At 41.2% G+C, this 15,699-nt stretch overlaps 2 long non-coding RNA genes across 2 annotated transcripts in view; one reads left to right on the forward strand and one right to left on the reverse strand.

Moving 5' to 3' along the window:
• The window catches only part of LOC310761302, a 184,829-nt gene that overhangs the window by 155,980 nt on the left and 13,150 nt on the right, over positions 1-15,699 (forward strand). The gene's annotated exons all lie outside the window — the stretch shown is intronic.
• Positions 3,239-9,841, reverse strand: LOC310760384. The gene is made up of 3 exons (XR_014546946.1): positions 9,743-9,841; positions 7,777-8,206; positions 3,239-3,894 (listed from the first exon to the last, which is right to left on the reverse strand). It is a non-coding gene; the product is annotated as an uncharacterized lncRNA (long non-coding RNA).

Here is a 15,699-nt window from a genome sequence, read left to right on the forward strand (position 1 = left end):
AAGTCAGATGAAAATATTCATGAGCTGTGGAAAATGGTAGGCAAGTTACCCCCATTTTCTCTCAACACAGAAATTTTGTCTGAAGCACTGAGATGTTCATTCTCCAAACTCAGTTGTAAATTCTCTTTCAAAGGCAGGAATATGCGCATCTTCTTACACAGGGTGAGTGAATTCCATTTCTTTGGAGAAGACCTAGAAGTGTAGAAAAAGGAACCACCACAACAACACCATTTTATTAAGTGATTTTATTAAGACCAGAATAAGGATAAAGAAAAAGAAAAAAGGAACCACTAGTTGCTCAGGGCTCCTTTTTGCTCCTTCTTTGGATTATCCATAAAAGGTATCAGCTTGCTTTAGAATAGTAGAAAATAAATATATTTTCCAACCTCACAGTTTTCCTTTCAAACATAATACATTGAGGACCTAAAGCATGGGTGGCAAATATACGGCCCTTAGGCAAACCACTGGCTTTAGGCCTTTAGTCCCCATTGTTTTAAAAATATGTCCTTTTCAGATCAGTTGAACCAACACTGCAAAAGGTTAACAGAGAAGAGCCACAAATCTGATTGGTGGTTGAAGACTTGCCCTTGAAAACTCATTTGTACATTCTTCTTCTTCTTCTTTGGTGATCACTCATAGCCGAGTAAGATTGTCTTCCATAAACACAGTTTTAACAATGAGTCTGTAAGTGACTGTGGAGGCCAATTCTGGATCCACACGTCCTTCCACAGTGGGGATATTGGTTTCTGGGTGGGAGTTGATCACAATGTGAATTTGTCAAGTGTGCCTTCCTCTTAGCATGTTTCTCCCTTGCGTCCTGAGTTCGAGTGTCTTCAAAGTCTATGACACCTTTGGTAAAGGCTGTTCTCCAACTGGAGAGCTCACAGGCCAGTGTTTCCCAGTTGTCAGTGTTTATACTACATTTTTTTTTTAGATTTGCCTTGAGACAGTCTTTAAACCTCTTTTGTTGACCACCAGCATTACGCTTTCTATTTTTAAGTTTGGAATAGAGTAATTGCTTTAGAAGACGATCATCAGGCATCCGCACAACATGACCAGTCCAACGAAGTTGATGTTGAAGAATCATTGCTTCAATGCTGGTGATCTTTGCTTCTTCCAGTACACTGATATTAGTTCATCTGTCTTCCCAAGTGATGTGTAAAAAATTTTGGAGACACCGAGGAGCTGGAGATGGCGTTTATAAGTGGTCCATGTTTCACAAGCATATATTAAGGTTGGTAGTACAATAGCTTTGTAAACAAGCATTTTAGTTTCCCTGTGAATGTCTTTGTCCTCAAACACTCTGCACTTCAGTTGGGAGAAACTGCACTCACAGAGCTCAGGTGATGCTGGATTTTGGCATTAATGTCAGCCCTTCTGGAATGATAACTGCCCAGGTAGGAGAAGTGATCCACATTTTCCAACATTACACCATTGAGTTGGATTTGTGGTGCTGCAGAGGGGTTATTTTGTACTTGGTGCAGCCAAGCTTTTTGTATTTCATCACACTCATATGAATGAGAAATAGAACCCTCCAAAGATAGTAGCAGCCCTTGTTCTTGACTGGGTTCATTAGGAACAGAGAAGAAGTCTAGTTTCCAGCCCAATGCTCTTCCTGAGTACACCTTTCACTTTCACCTATGCGTGCGAATGGATGTCGTTCATTCCTAAGGGGGAATGGATGTACCGCTTGTTAATGTCACATGTTGGGAACAAAAGTTGCCCATCACACTAGTCTGTGAGGGAAGATGTGTGGAAGCAATGCCTTTGCATTCTCATTGGAAGATAGCTTTACAATTATGGGGTATGGGGGGCTTAGTTAGCATAAAGAAAGTCAACTTTATTCAACGTCTACTGTGTTTCCTTAAAGTGGCAGCTCATTTAAAGAACCTTCATCTCTAATCTAGCAAATCAGGGTCATCATGACAACCAATCCCTCTCATATGTTAGGAGATGTCGGAAAGAAATGAAAGAATTTTGTGCAGGAGCTCTTTTGAATTCTCTTTGTCACGCTAGACACGTCAGAAAAATCTGTTAAATGCAAAGTATTCTTGAGGCTGACATGTCATAACAGACCCTTTAGCAATTTCAAAAATAACAATACAACGTGGTGGAAATAACAAGCCTGCCATTTTCTTTCCCACATTTGGAAAGACAGCTCTATTTGTGACCTGAACATTCTGAGATTCCCAGCAGGAGAAATATCCCAAAATTCAATGCATTTACTAACTTGTCCCCAGAAACACTGTAATTTGTGAGATTGAAAGATAGCAACCACTTTGATAGTGTTTGCCAATAGAAAAACATATATAAAATGTATAATGGCATTGATTTTGCAGTCTGAAGGGATTCAGAAATAGATTTAAAGTTGCCAGCAGTGCAATTCTGCTAAAGCAGGCCAGCAAAACTTGTAACTTACCTAGTCCAAAGACATGCCTCCAGCGCATTAGAACCTCATTCCCTTGTTGCAGCCTTGGAACCGCAAGTGCATGGCATGGGTGGGAGGGTTTGTCAAGCATTTAATAGACCACCATAGAGAACTAGTGGGATGCATTCAAACAGGTGAATCAACAATTGTGCAGAACTGCAATGTAGTCAGAAGGAGAAGTATTTTCCAAAACCAGGCAAATACCCTCGAGGAGCTAAATAAATCAACTGTTTTGGCTGCCAACCTGGGACTATTTGATCACCTTGAGGTCTATGATTCATGTCTGGTGAGTCACATGACATGGAGATCAGGTGGATTCCAGATGTATGATGTTTCAGTCAACAATTCAAAAAATATCTATTTCCCTGACTATTGATACCCATTCATTGCAATTGATCTTATCATTTTGTTCTATTGATCTGGCTTTATTCTGATATTTTGTTCTTGTTTTGTTTGTGAATAGCCTTGGTAGTACTTTTTGAAATGTAAGACAATATATAAGTTCTTTTAATGAAATAAAAAATTATTTATTTATTCTAGCCAAAAAAACATTCAAATTCTCTTTGGAAGCTGATCCAGTTAGAATATTTTATACAATGAAACTCATCTCAAGATCCCTAGGAATGACACTCGGGGCAAAGACAAAATAACAACTTGTTTCTTTGTTTTAATATTAATATAATTTACATTTCACCTTTTCAGCATACAATAGCATTCAAGACAGCTGAAAATGCAATAAAATAATAATAAACAATACCAAAACCCAACAAACGTTGAAGTTTTGAAAATATTGAATGCAATATTGAAGTCAAATGTTAATAAATTTATTTCCATCCTAATGCATGCTCTACTGGTTTTCACTGTGGTTCAGTGTAAATCATGAAAATGCTTATGTAGAGTCTGCCTATTGGCAAGCACCAGGGACATCAGCAACAGCCAGCCTCCCACTGATTTTATAACTATTCTGGAAACACACACACAGGAAGAGAGCCCCCTGTTGTTATTGTTTACTTTTGGGGGCAGGATAGGTGAATCAACATTCAACTTACTGGTATGCCTGCGTGTAAAGCAAGTTTCAAAGCTAAGATCACTCCAAGGGCAAATGAAATCACTGTAACTGCTATTGAAATCCTGTGCCCATTGTTACCCAACAATCTGGTCCAAAAGACAATAAAAAATATAGCAAGGTATGGTTAGGCAGACCAAAGTCCACCTAGCTCAGCATTCTGTTTTCAACAGTGGTCAGTCCAGTAATTCTGGGGAAAATGTATATTGGCAGTAAAATGTAAAATCACTTACATTCTGACTGCTTGTCGGCTTGCAGATTCCATTAAACCTCATTTTCTATTCTAAATATCTCAAAGTCAAATTAAATGTGATAGCAGTGAGCCCAGGTCATGGTCTGAAGCCCATTATTCAGCAACTATGCAGGTTTGTGTAGTGTTTAGATGAGGCATTGCAGCTCCCTGGGGGAAAGATGAGTTGTTATAAATACAATCAGTAAATAGCTGTGACATTGACAGATCCAGCTCTTAAAATGTGGGCCTTACCCAATCATGCATAAAACAGGTGTAAGTGAGGTCAGTCTGATGAGAAATGGGGCAGGGAGGGCATCTCTGTGACCAACATAAATCTCTTCACAACCCTGCCCCCTGGCACTTCTCTCTAGCTAGGCTCACTTTTGGAATCAGATCCAGTTTGAGGGGAAAGGGGAAGAGGTTAAGTGGTAAACTATGGAGAAGTAAACCTCAGAAGAACATCTCCTCCATGTGAGCTTTTGCTACATCCCCATTTAAATGTGTGTACACAAACACACACAGTTTAATTATTAAAAGTGCAAAAAGATAAAATGATCAAATCAGATGAGCTACCAAACTAACAAGCAATTATAACAGAAGGTCATGTTTGGGTATAAATACAGAAATACAACAAAACTAAAGCAAAAAAACATTAGGAAATGCCCCTTGACACTGCTATTTATTGGTATTTTTCCTGCATTGCAGGAGGTTGGACTAGATGACCCTCAGGGATCCTTCCAACTCTACAATTCTATGGTTTGTTAAATTTATTTCTCATCTTTATCCATCCGTGAGCTCAAGACAATGATGAACTGAGAAAAAACAATCCATACTTGAATCATGATAGCAAGAGACTCTTGGTTAGAGTGATAGGTCTGCCATTAGCACATCTAGGTTGGGTCTTAAAGACAAGGTTGTCCCACTGCTATAAACATAAACCTGATTTAAGCCTCTATTGACTACCCAGAAAGCCTCAACAAACACCTTGATACTGCGATTGCTGTTAGCCTTCCCTTTTCCTAGTCATTGTGAATTAAGCTCTTCTCACTTCTCAAGGTGCTTCTCCATTGCCTTCTCACAGTGCCACAATCAATGCAGACATGTATAAAGTAAAAGGCTAATACTTCTCTTGATATCCAGCTGATATATTATTCATTTATAAAAGTTTTTTAAAAATAAAATATCTATAACCAAATATAGATGCATCTGGATGATATTAAAATGTGATGTATCTAATATCTGTATCTCTTGATTCATCACTTGTGATGTTAATGAAGAAATATAACCTCATACGAGAGATATAGGACACATAAATTTGGGATTGGGCTTCTTAATAGGACAGTTAATCCATGTATAATCCTTCCTTAAATTAAATTCCAGTGCAATGCGACAGGATCTTGCTTGGAATTAACATTGCAATCTTCTGACCCATCTGTGAGTTCACACTTATTAGTGCAGAATTAGATATAAAGCAACTACTGTAGTCATGCAGATCATTAAGGATCTGCACAGAACACAAATCTCTGCAGTGAACTGGCAGGTTTTTTTTCTTCATGTGTTCACTTCTCATTTTTTAAAGGTACAGCATCCTTTTAAAAGTGCCAGATAAAATTTTGATGTTACAGTTGAATGGAGTGACATTTATTGCAGATGGTTTAAGTAATAAAACATGACAAGCTATCTAGATACACTGATTAATGACAACCTCAACTGTGCAGTAATTTGAAGACGGATGCTTTGAACATAGAAAAGTATTTTTTTCCTTGTGTTTTTCACTCAAACACTTCAAAAAGAGATTTTTGAATTCAACACTTTCCCCCCGTATCTGCTTCACAAATCCCATGAAAATATTTTAGCAATCATTAGCATAAGTACAGTTAAAACTGTACCTGAACATTAAGTTAATTTAACAGAAATTCAAAACTGTATTAAACTCTCTGTTCTTCCACATGTTTTCTCCTGAAAAAAAATGTTTGCTTGTGACCTGAAATCTAGATGTATCATTTCAAGACAGCAAGTTATATCTTTGAATGAAATCCCTACACATCTAAAACCAAGTAAATCAGTGAAAAGATCATGCTAGGTCCTTTCACGCCCACACCTCAACACCCACAAACCCTTAGTCTGAAGGAATAGATTTTCGGAATAGCTTTACCATGATCTGGTGCAAAATAGGATTTTAACCCTAGCAGTTCGAAAGCACGTCAAAGTGCAAGTAGATAAATAGGTGCCGCTTCGGCGGGAAGGCAAACGGCATTTCCGTGCGCTGCTCTGGTTCACCAGAAGCGGCTTAGTCATGCTGGCCACATGACCCAGAAGCTGTATGCTGGCTCCCTCGGCCAATAAAGCAAGATGAGTGCCACAACCCCAGAGTCGGTCACAACTGGACCTAATGGTCAGGGGTCCCTTTACCTTTATGCTTAACCAGAGCTGGCCCTTCCAAGGTTCAGAGTGAGGCAGCTGCCTCAGGTGGCAAATTTTGTATGGCTAGGAATGTGTGCCATGAGGTCTTAGCTGCTTGCAGTTCTAGGGTGCAGTGGAGGATTCTATTCTATCATGAGTGCTGAAGCATGGTTCAGCTACAAGTCTTGTCAGATTCCGTGCACAGAATGGGGAATGCACCAGCTTGTCTTTCACCCTGGGCAGCAAAATGGCTTGGCCACTCCTGTGCTTAACTATGTGCAACAGTAAAAGCCTCTTCACTGAGGTCAGAATTCAAAATCTTGAAAATACACATAGGCTGCCACCCACTGTCCTAGCTCTATTGCTTGAAATTAACTACTGACGTAACAACCTAATTTAGTCTTAATATGTAAAGGTAAAGGTAAAGGACCCCTGACAGTTAAGTCTAGTCACGACGACTCAGGATTGCGGCGCTCATCTCGCTTTACTGGTTGAGGGAGCCAACGTTTTCCACAGACAGTTTTTCCGGGTCACGTGGCCAGCATGACTAAGCCGCTTCTGGCAAACCAGAAGAGCGCACGGAAACACCGTTTACCTTCGTACCGGAGTGGTACCTATTTATCTACTTGCACTTTGACGTGCTTTCGAACTGCTAGGTTCGCAGGAACAGGGACCGAACATCGGGAGCTCACCCCGCCGCGGGGATTCGAACCGCCAACCTTCTTATCGGCAAGCCCTAGGCTCTGTGGTTTAGACCACAGCACCACCCGCGTCCCATACGTAGTATGTCTATATAGTTGAATGGGATTTCACTCAACTAAATGCAAGCACTCCTCCTTAACTAGGTGAAATTGGATGCAATTATACATATTAACATTTTAATGTTGCTCCGTTTTTGCAATGTTTTATTAGTGTGCAAGTGTCTGTCTTCAGTTACATACAAGGACAGAAGCAAGGGAAGCGAAGGTACTGCAGAATGGAAAGCTGCAGAAAATGTGCACTTTCCAATTCTATAATTTAATTTTAGAAATTTCCCTAGTTAAACTGGAATTCAAGAGTGGAACCTGGGTCTGAGAGAACCAAAGGGGAAATAAATGAATGGAACTCGGCAAAATCAGTCATTCCTAACCAATAACTGTACATCCTGAGCTTATGGGTGACACCCCTGAGGCATCACACTGTCAAATGCCATGCCAGAAATGGTGTGGTGTAACCATGTATTGAACTAATGTGTAACTCCAGGTAGAGGTTAAGTATTCCTCGTACCACTTCTAGTGTCCAACTGTTATGTCACAGAAATTAGCAGATTACTAGCTCCAGGAGACCAGAAAGAAAGAAAGAAAGAAAGAAAGAAAGAAAGAAAGAAAGAAAGAAAAGATAAGATTTAAGTTGTAAGAGAGGGATGGCAATATTGAGGATAAAAAGGCTGTCCCTGATGTTTATTGTCAAATTCAATTACTCTGGGAAATATGTTTAAAACATTGAAAGCTCAGAAGTCTCTGTCCTTCAGAGTTTCTCTTTCTTGCTTTTTTGTGGTAGTTTTTTCATCGGAATTTGATGAGCTAGGAGTAAAAAAGATCCTTCAGTATTCATAGGCAATGCACATACATTAAAAATAATGAAATTGCTCTGCATACAGTAGCTTACCTAGCAGATTGTCACAGCGTGCCTTCTCATTAGGGTGTCTGCTTGAAGCCTTGAATCTTGGCATCCGGCAATACAGGAATTTCCAGGTGTGAAAAGCCAGACACAGGTATTTATCTTCATTTCTAAACTGCTGTTCAGAGCACTGTGACATCCACAGAACTTTGTTTTCAACAAATATAGGAGGTCCAGATTTTCACATACTGCCAATTTCCTTCCCGTCTTTAAATGAACAACTTAAGTTTCTCTGGCTGTTTCTGGGTTTCTTGGAGTAGAAGTGCATTATTTACATTATCTGTGATAGCTAAATGGAACTGCCATGTTAAGAGGAACCAGTTCTTTTCAGTACAAGATGCTGGGAGAAAGCAACATGGAGTCTTCCTGCCTTTGTACCCTCTTTGTGAGATTCCCAGAAGCACTTGGCTGGTTACAGCTGAAAACAAGATTCTAGATTAGATGGGCCATTGAATCTTATCCTGTTCTGTTAAAGTACTGTGGTGAATGAAGAACTAACAAGGCAGAGGGCCTTCTTGGAAGTGGCGCCTGTCCTGTGGAACATCCTCCCACCAGATGTCAAGGAAATAAACAACTATCTGACTTTTAGAAGACATCTGAAGGCAGCCCTGTTTAGGGAAGTTTTTAACGTTTGATGTTTGATCGTGTTTTTAATATTCTATTGGGAGCCGCCCAGAGTGGCTGGGGAAACCCAGCCAGATGGTCGGAGTATAAATTATCATCATCATCATCATCATCATCATCATCATCATCATCATTATTTGTAGTGGAGGCCATCTGCCCCCCCAGGGCTGTGGGGAAAATAATGTTTGTGGGCCCGGGCACAGGGCTTAATCCATTTCAATGCCTTATCCACCAACAAGTGGTGACAATTGCTATGAGGTACTCAAAACCCTCCCGATGGGCCCAACTTACCTGCAGGTAAATCCCTCCCTGGCCCTGAATGCAGTGATATAATATTTCCATAGCATAGTCATGCACTGAATCTGCCTGCCCACCTTTGGGCAGGACCACATGCTACACAGGGTGGGAGAGTGGTGAATTATATGCTAGGGTTGCCATATGTCTGGGAAAACTCAGGGCCAATAGGCCCATCTGGGCATTTTTACTTTTCTGAATGTCCGGGGTTTGGGGCTGGGGGGGCACGCACATGCTCAGAAGGGCACTGCGCCCTGGAAGCAGAAGCGCCACAGCGGAGTGAGGTCATTGCATCAAAGACCAAGCAGGTGCTGGGGTCTTGCATCCGCTTGGGCTGGCAGGGCTCAGGCTTGACTAGCTTGTGCTTGTGCTTCTCTGCAGACTGCAGCCACTGTCATCTCAAGCCAGGGAAAGAGGCACGTGGGGGGGTGGCCTCTTTCCCAGGCGCAGGCTGGCAGCGACTTGGGCTGTCCTCTTTTTTGCTCTTCAAGATATGAAAACCCTATTATATGCCCAGTGAGCAGACCTGAGTGAAGACAAGGGGCTGAAGTCTTCACTCAGGTCTGCTATTAAGACCCGCCCACCCCCTGCATGTCTGTGACATGTCCATTCAAATGCAGTTGCCACTCACCAGAACACAAGAAGTTCTTGTGTTTGTTTGTTTGTTTGTTTCTGCTGTTGTTAAGATGGCCAGGGTGGCAGCAGTGGCAGTGACTTCTTCTCATCAAAATCTCGCAAGATCTCATGCACTCCATGAGCCCTCATAACAGCTCTGTGAGAGCTCACAGGAGCTCTTGAAAATATTGTGAGATCTCACCAAAACCCACTGTCATTGCTGCTTCACAGGCACTGCCACACGACCCTGGTAGGGGAGGAATGAGGATTTGGTGGGGAGGCACCTTCTCATTTCACCTCAGGCAGCGAAATGGGACATACCACCCCTGAAAATGACTGACTGAAGTCAGTGATTCTAAACCTCTATAATGCTTTTATCCTAAATATAAAAATAAGCAGTTTAACTGGCTTCATAGCTTACCCTCCAACATTTCTCTGATGAAAAGAGAATGTAGTATTCCATCATCAGCAACATTCATCATCTGACTGGGTTGCCCCAGCCACTCTGGGCAGCTTCCAACATACATAAAAACATAATAAAATATTAAAGATAAAAACTTTCCAATACTAGGCTGCCTTCAGGTGTCTTCTGAAGGTTATATAGTTACTTATCTCCTTGGCTCGGGGGTCACATAACTCCATACCCTCCAACATTTTGCTGATAAAAACAGGGACATCCTAGGGAAAAGCGGGACTTTCCAGGATCAAATCAGAAACCAGGATGGCTTCTGTAAATCTGGGGCTGTCCCTGGAAAATAGGGACACTTGGAGGGTCTGTCATAAAAAGTTGTTTCTTAGTGGAAGCCACAGAAAATATCAAGAATCTCTGTGACTTATGCATATGTATTTAATTTAAGTCATTTGTATACCATTTAAGCCTCATTCTGTGCCCAATAAGTGCAGTATGTCTTTGCCCGGCAGCACTGGGACCATCAATGAGCAATTTTGGGTCATTGGTGGACAGGTCTGGAAACAGATTTTTTTCCTCTCAACTTGATGGGCTCTTGGTTGGGGTTTTTCCTCACCTTTACCGCAGTGAATTTATGGCCTTCATTGTTAGGCAAGGAACATTGTTTGTATAAGGGTTTTGGGCAGGATCAGCATGGTATGGGGGGCCCCATATGGACTCTGGGGGGAGGACTGACCATGACACCCCCAAGCTCTGTGTTAGGGTATCTGCCTGGTAGGAATCTGCACCCTGGTTGCCCAGTGAGACCTTGCTTGCTTGACTTGCACCACAACAAGGTTCAACACTGGCCAACTCCTGTCATACAGGTTTGGAGTGGTCCAAACCCAGCAGATCCTTTCCATCAATTGGCCCTCATAACAGCTCTGTGAGAGCTCACAGGCTTGTGGAATGATGAACTGATCCTGGGACCCAATGCCATGCCAACCCTCCCCCTGCCTGCTGCTGTCAATAAACATTTGGCCTGATTTTATCCCACCAATGTTGTACAGTCTTGTTATTTTGCTGCTTTCATGGGTCACACAGTGCGCTGCCTGGGCACTTACATATCTTTAACAGCAATGTTGAACAAATCTACCATAAATGCAGGATTGCACAGATACTTTTAAAAGAAGGTGAATGCCAATCTTAAAAAACAAACAAAGAAACTGAGAATACACAGCACTATAATTCCTGAATGAGATTATCTGAACCCATACCTGTAGGTTGGGACAGAAGCCTCTGTAGATGGCCCAGATGACAATCTTACTTGACGTAGCACTCTGCCCATACTTCTGGACCTCTCAGTAGCATCTGATCTGATAGATGACCAGAATGTCAAAAATGGATTGAATTGGGGACACTGATTGGCAGTGTTTCTGTTCTTACTTGAGGGTAGTACAGGGTGTCTGCTGCTGCACTCTGTGGAGTCCCAACATATGAACTTAGTTTCATTCACACATGAATGGTATTACAATGAGGAGCATGCAAAGGTGAACCAGACCCATGCTGCAAGCTGAACCAGTGCTGTCTCTCCCTTAATGCCTTCACCGGCTTTCCATATCCAGTGCTCAACAAGAAAATCTCAAAATATTTCACTTATAAAAAACTCTTTGAGCTGAAGAATTTAATGAAGTGAATAAGGATTTAGTTGTGCATTATGTAATCTAACTTGCTCTCTGTCAATATAATTTCACAGCAGAGATGATCACAAATAAATAATGAAACTGACCTATTTTTGGTGCAAGGAAAGCCATCAGTGGTGATTTATAGGCCGGCTGTGTTTCATTCAGCAATGCAGTTAGCAATTTATAATTTTTTTGATCTGTATAAATTCAGAGTAGCCTAGACCAAAACAACCAAATACAAGCTACAATTCACAAAAGTACCCATTCCAGGAATTATGCAGACTAAAAGCTTTTAAAAAAAAAAAAATGCCCAAATTGCAGCAGTTAGACAGTTATAAAGGTGTTGACCTGCCCCCGCCACTATTAATTTACCCATTTGAAATTAGGAATGAATTCTTCTTGGTTAAAAATACTCATTTTTAATAATAAGTTCACTTCACTGAACATTATATTTCCTTTCTTACAAGTGATGTCCTACATTTCAAAATATTTAGTAAAATCAATAGTGTTCTATTTTCTTAGGCTGCATAGCACTATCATTTTGTTCTAGAGTCAATGGAGGCATTCCTTTTTCCACATGGTCCACACACAACCTATATCTATTGCATAATTTTTGCCAATGAGAAAAAAAATTCCTGAGAAATTTGTTTCATCCTGAAAATAAAAGCTCATTACAAGCTGATTCTGCATTTCCTCACAGTATGTTCATTTGTAAACAGATCTAGGCAGTCCTGGAAATGTGTGCGTGTCTAACCACACCTGCCCTGTGACATTGTGGAGATGTGTCTACTAAGATCACAATCGGTACATCTTTCTTCAATCACCATGTGCAGGGAGGAAAAAACATGGGTAACCTAATCAAATGGTTTTGGGTGCTCACCCACTTCAAATGTATATCTCAAATCAATCTTATTTTAGTGTTTTGTTGGAAGCCGCCCAGAGTGGCTGGGGAAACCCAGCCAGATGGGCGGGGTATAAATAATAAAATATTATTATCTTGATTGCAAGCAGCATGTTGAGGATGAGTATTGCCTGTTTGGGATTGAGGAAAAACTACATTTTTGTGCTACAAATGGGTTAGTGTGTGCCTTACTCCTTGCTTCACCATATTGTATATGCAGCCTAACCTATCAGGAACACGTGGATGGAAGTGAAACACACTAAACAGATGGGGCTGAAGGAAGATGTCTGAACAGAGATGAATAACAAGGCATGGCAATGAGGATGATATATTACATCCATTTGCCCTGCTTTTTCCTAGTCTCTGAGGACACCGGCTGCAGCCTCTCTGCTCTTGGGCTTCCCTGAGCTCAAGGCACCTGAGCCGCCATGCTCTTGCTCACTTCCTTTTAATCCTTAGAACCGTAGCAGAGGCTTGTGCTGGGCTGAATGCTGAAATGTCTAATGACTATAATTGGCTTTAGATCAGGGGTGGGAAACTTTGGGTCTCCCGCATGTTCGTAGAATCATAGAACTGTAGAGTTGGAGGGACATCTAGACCAACCCTCTGCGATGCAGGAATCTTTTGCCCCATGTAGGGGCTTGAACCCCAACTCTGAGATTCAGAGTCTCTTGCTCTGCTGACTGAGCCATCCTGAGTTATGAGGCCATCAAGAAGAACCTATTTGTGTTATGAATACTGCTATTCCTTTATCACAGGTATGGGGAAGCCTTGGCCTTCCTGGTCTTGCTGAACTACAACTCCCATCTTCCCTGGCCATGCTTCCTGGGGCTGATGGAGATGGTAGTTCCAATCACATCTGGAGAACTGCAGGTTCCCCACACCTGCTTTAGTTGATGCATTTCCATCTTCCAAGCCAAGGTGTGAGGGCTCATATAACTGAAGGTGTTGACCCTCTAAAGCCTGTTCCCTGCCTCTCTCCTTTGAACAAATGGCACTAGTTGTACGATGTTCTCTCTGCTACCAAGATTTCCCAGCTGGATGGGGGGAGTGTGGGATTCTGGTGGACAAGGCTTTACACCACCATATGCCCAAACTCTGTATTATCATGTGTGCATCAGGGTTTTTCCTGCCTCTCTTCATCTCCCTCCACCATTGCAGGGACCCACTTTGGCACTCCCCCTCCCCTTTAGGAACCCAGCATGGGTGATTATGCAAAGGAACCTCTGTTTAAATAATCCTGAATAATAAAATGTGTAACTACAAGCTCTTAATTGTTTACACGAAAGCATGTTTTCTGCTTTTATTGAGCCTAGAATGCAAAATAAACAGTGATTAAATTGAATATGATATCATAAAGCATCTGATTTGCTTTTTTAAAAAAAAGATGCACTGCCAGCATTTTAATCATTTGGCTGCATTATAATCTCTTTGTGATGCTGTAATTTTTTTTCTTTTATCTGCAGAAGTATATACAACTCTGCTGTTTAAGGCTGAATTATCCCCAATTGAGAAAAATGTAGTTTTGTAAGTTTGCTCATGGATTATCTGTTGCAGAATCAAAATGCTTCGGGGTATATTTGTCTCTTTTCAAAAGAAAAACTAATTTTAAAGAGACAGGATTCACCTAATGAACACTGCCAGCTTAAGCCCTGTGCAGGGGCTTCTGCTTGGGCAACAAAGCTTCCCTTCGCATGTCCCCCCAAAATTGGCTGGTGTGAGGGTCACACAGTTGAGGGTCACACAGGAGAGCACACAGAACAGCGCACAGGGAAGAGGAGGTAAATCATTCCCTCTAGCCAGCTGAAATGCGTGTGCAAATGGAATGTTTGTAATAGTGTGACACTGAATTCCACCCATAGCATTGCTTTGGATTTTGGTTGTCTCTTTAGATGAATTATAGATTTACAGATTTTCCCTTCATTCCCCACAATGTAAGTGAACCATTTAGACAGGTGACTCTTATTGCAAGGATAGGATTCCCACTCACTTTTAAACTGGCAAATCGAGGGCAATCCAGCAACATGCTGGCATCAAAATGAGAGCATCAAAGGGCCATTTGGGAATCATATTTTTAGACTATAAACACAGGTGCCAGGATCCAAAATCTGTTCACCTAGTTCTATAAATTCCTTGATACATTTGCTAATGATGCCTGAACTTCCCCATACACACAGGTCCTGCTTATTGAGCACAGTGTGTTCCCTGGAAATCATTCATTAGGCAAGCGTTTGTATCATGAAACAACAATTTCCATCAATTCCTGTGGTATTTTTTAAAATTGTTCCTGACCATACGGTTTGACCTCTATAAAAGTGGGGGGAGAGGAACACGGGAAAACTCATTTAAGAATGCTCTCTAATTTGTCTGATCACTCCCCACCCTCCATTCTCAATCAGCAAAAGGCAAAGAAAGATGTAAAAAATGCTCACTGTTCAAAAATATGAATCAGTGGTGTGTATAGTGAGGTTTAGGTAAATGTTTGGATAAGCGAATTTTCACATAGTGAATGTTCATAAAGAGAGATTGTCCTGCAAAATACCTTTCAAATATAGGATACTTTTCAAAATCAGTTTGTGATTTGCCATGGAGGGTTTGCTGTGACCAAAAGAAAACAAAGTTCCACTATAGGAATAAACGTCTTTAGAATAGGCCTGGCCTGGAAAAGTGGTGACGAACCTAAATGTAACCCCACAGCCATGTTCACAGCCTGCTAAATGCTTAGCAATCACCATCCTTCACACCTGTTTTTGTAGTCCATCCATAGTGAGTGGAAGTTTACTAGGAAGTTTACCATATCCCAGTAGTGCCATAGATGAGCAGTTGGACTATGTTTTGATTAACTGATCACAAGTAGGGATAGGCAAATGAGTAAGTTCAGTTCTCCACATTCCAACATCAGTTTGGGTTCATATATAGAGCCTTCATGAAAAAGCATTAGTGTGTTTGTGTGAATTTCTCCTAACAGATATGTGTTTGTATGCAATTTTGCTCAATATACATTACTTTCTGTAGCAGTTTCCCCCAATATTTTATACAAATATATCAGAAAGATCTTTCTGGCTTTAAGAGCTGTTTGACAGTGGAACAAACTCCCTTGGGAGGTTGCGGACTCTCATTCCTTGGAGATTTTTAAGCAGAGGTTGGATGGCCGTCTGTCATGGATGCTTTCATTCCTGCATTGTAGGAGATTGAACTAGATTCCCCTTGGGGTCCCTTCCAATGCTACAATTCTCTGATAAGCATTTTCATGCATACTTTACCCCAGTGTATGCATTTTTGTATGCATTACTTGGTTTGAGAACTGCATTGCAAAATATGGAGAAATACAAATGATGAAGAATGGCTATAATTCAGTTTTTGTATCGTTTAGTAAAGTTCAAGTTAGGCAGGTTCGTCCATAA

Source organism: Podarcis filfolensis (assembly GCF_964270895.1).
Source record: "Podarcis filfolensis genome assembly, chromosome: 4".
Classification (NCBI taxonomy): Eukaryota; Metazoa; Chordata; class Lepidosauria; order Squamata; family Lacertidae; genus Podarcis; species Podarcis filfolensis.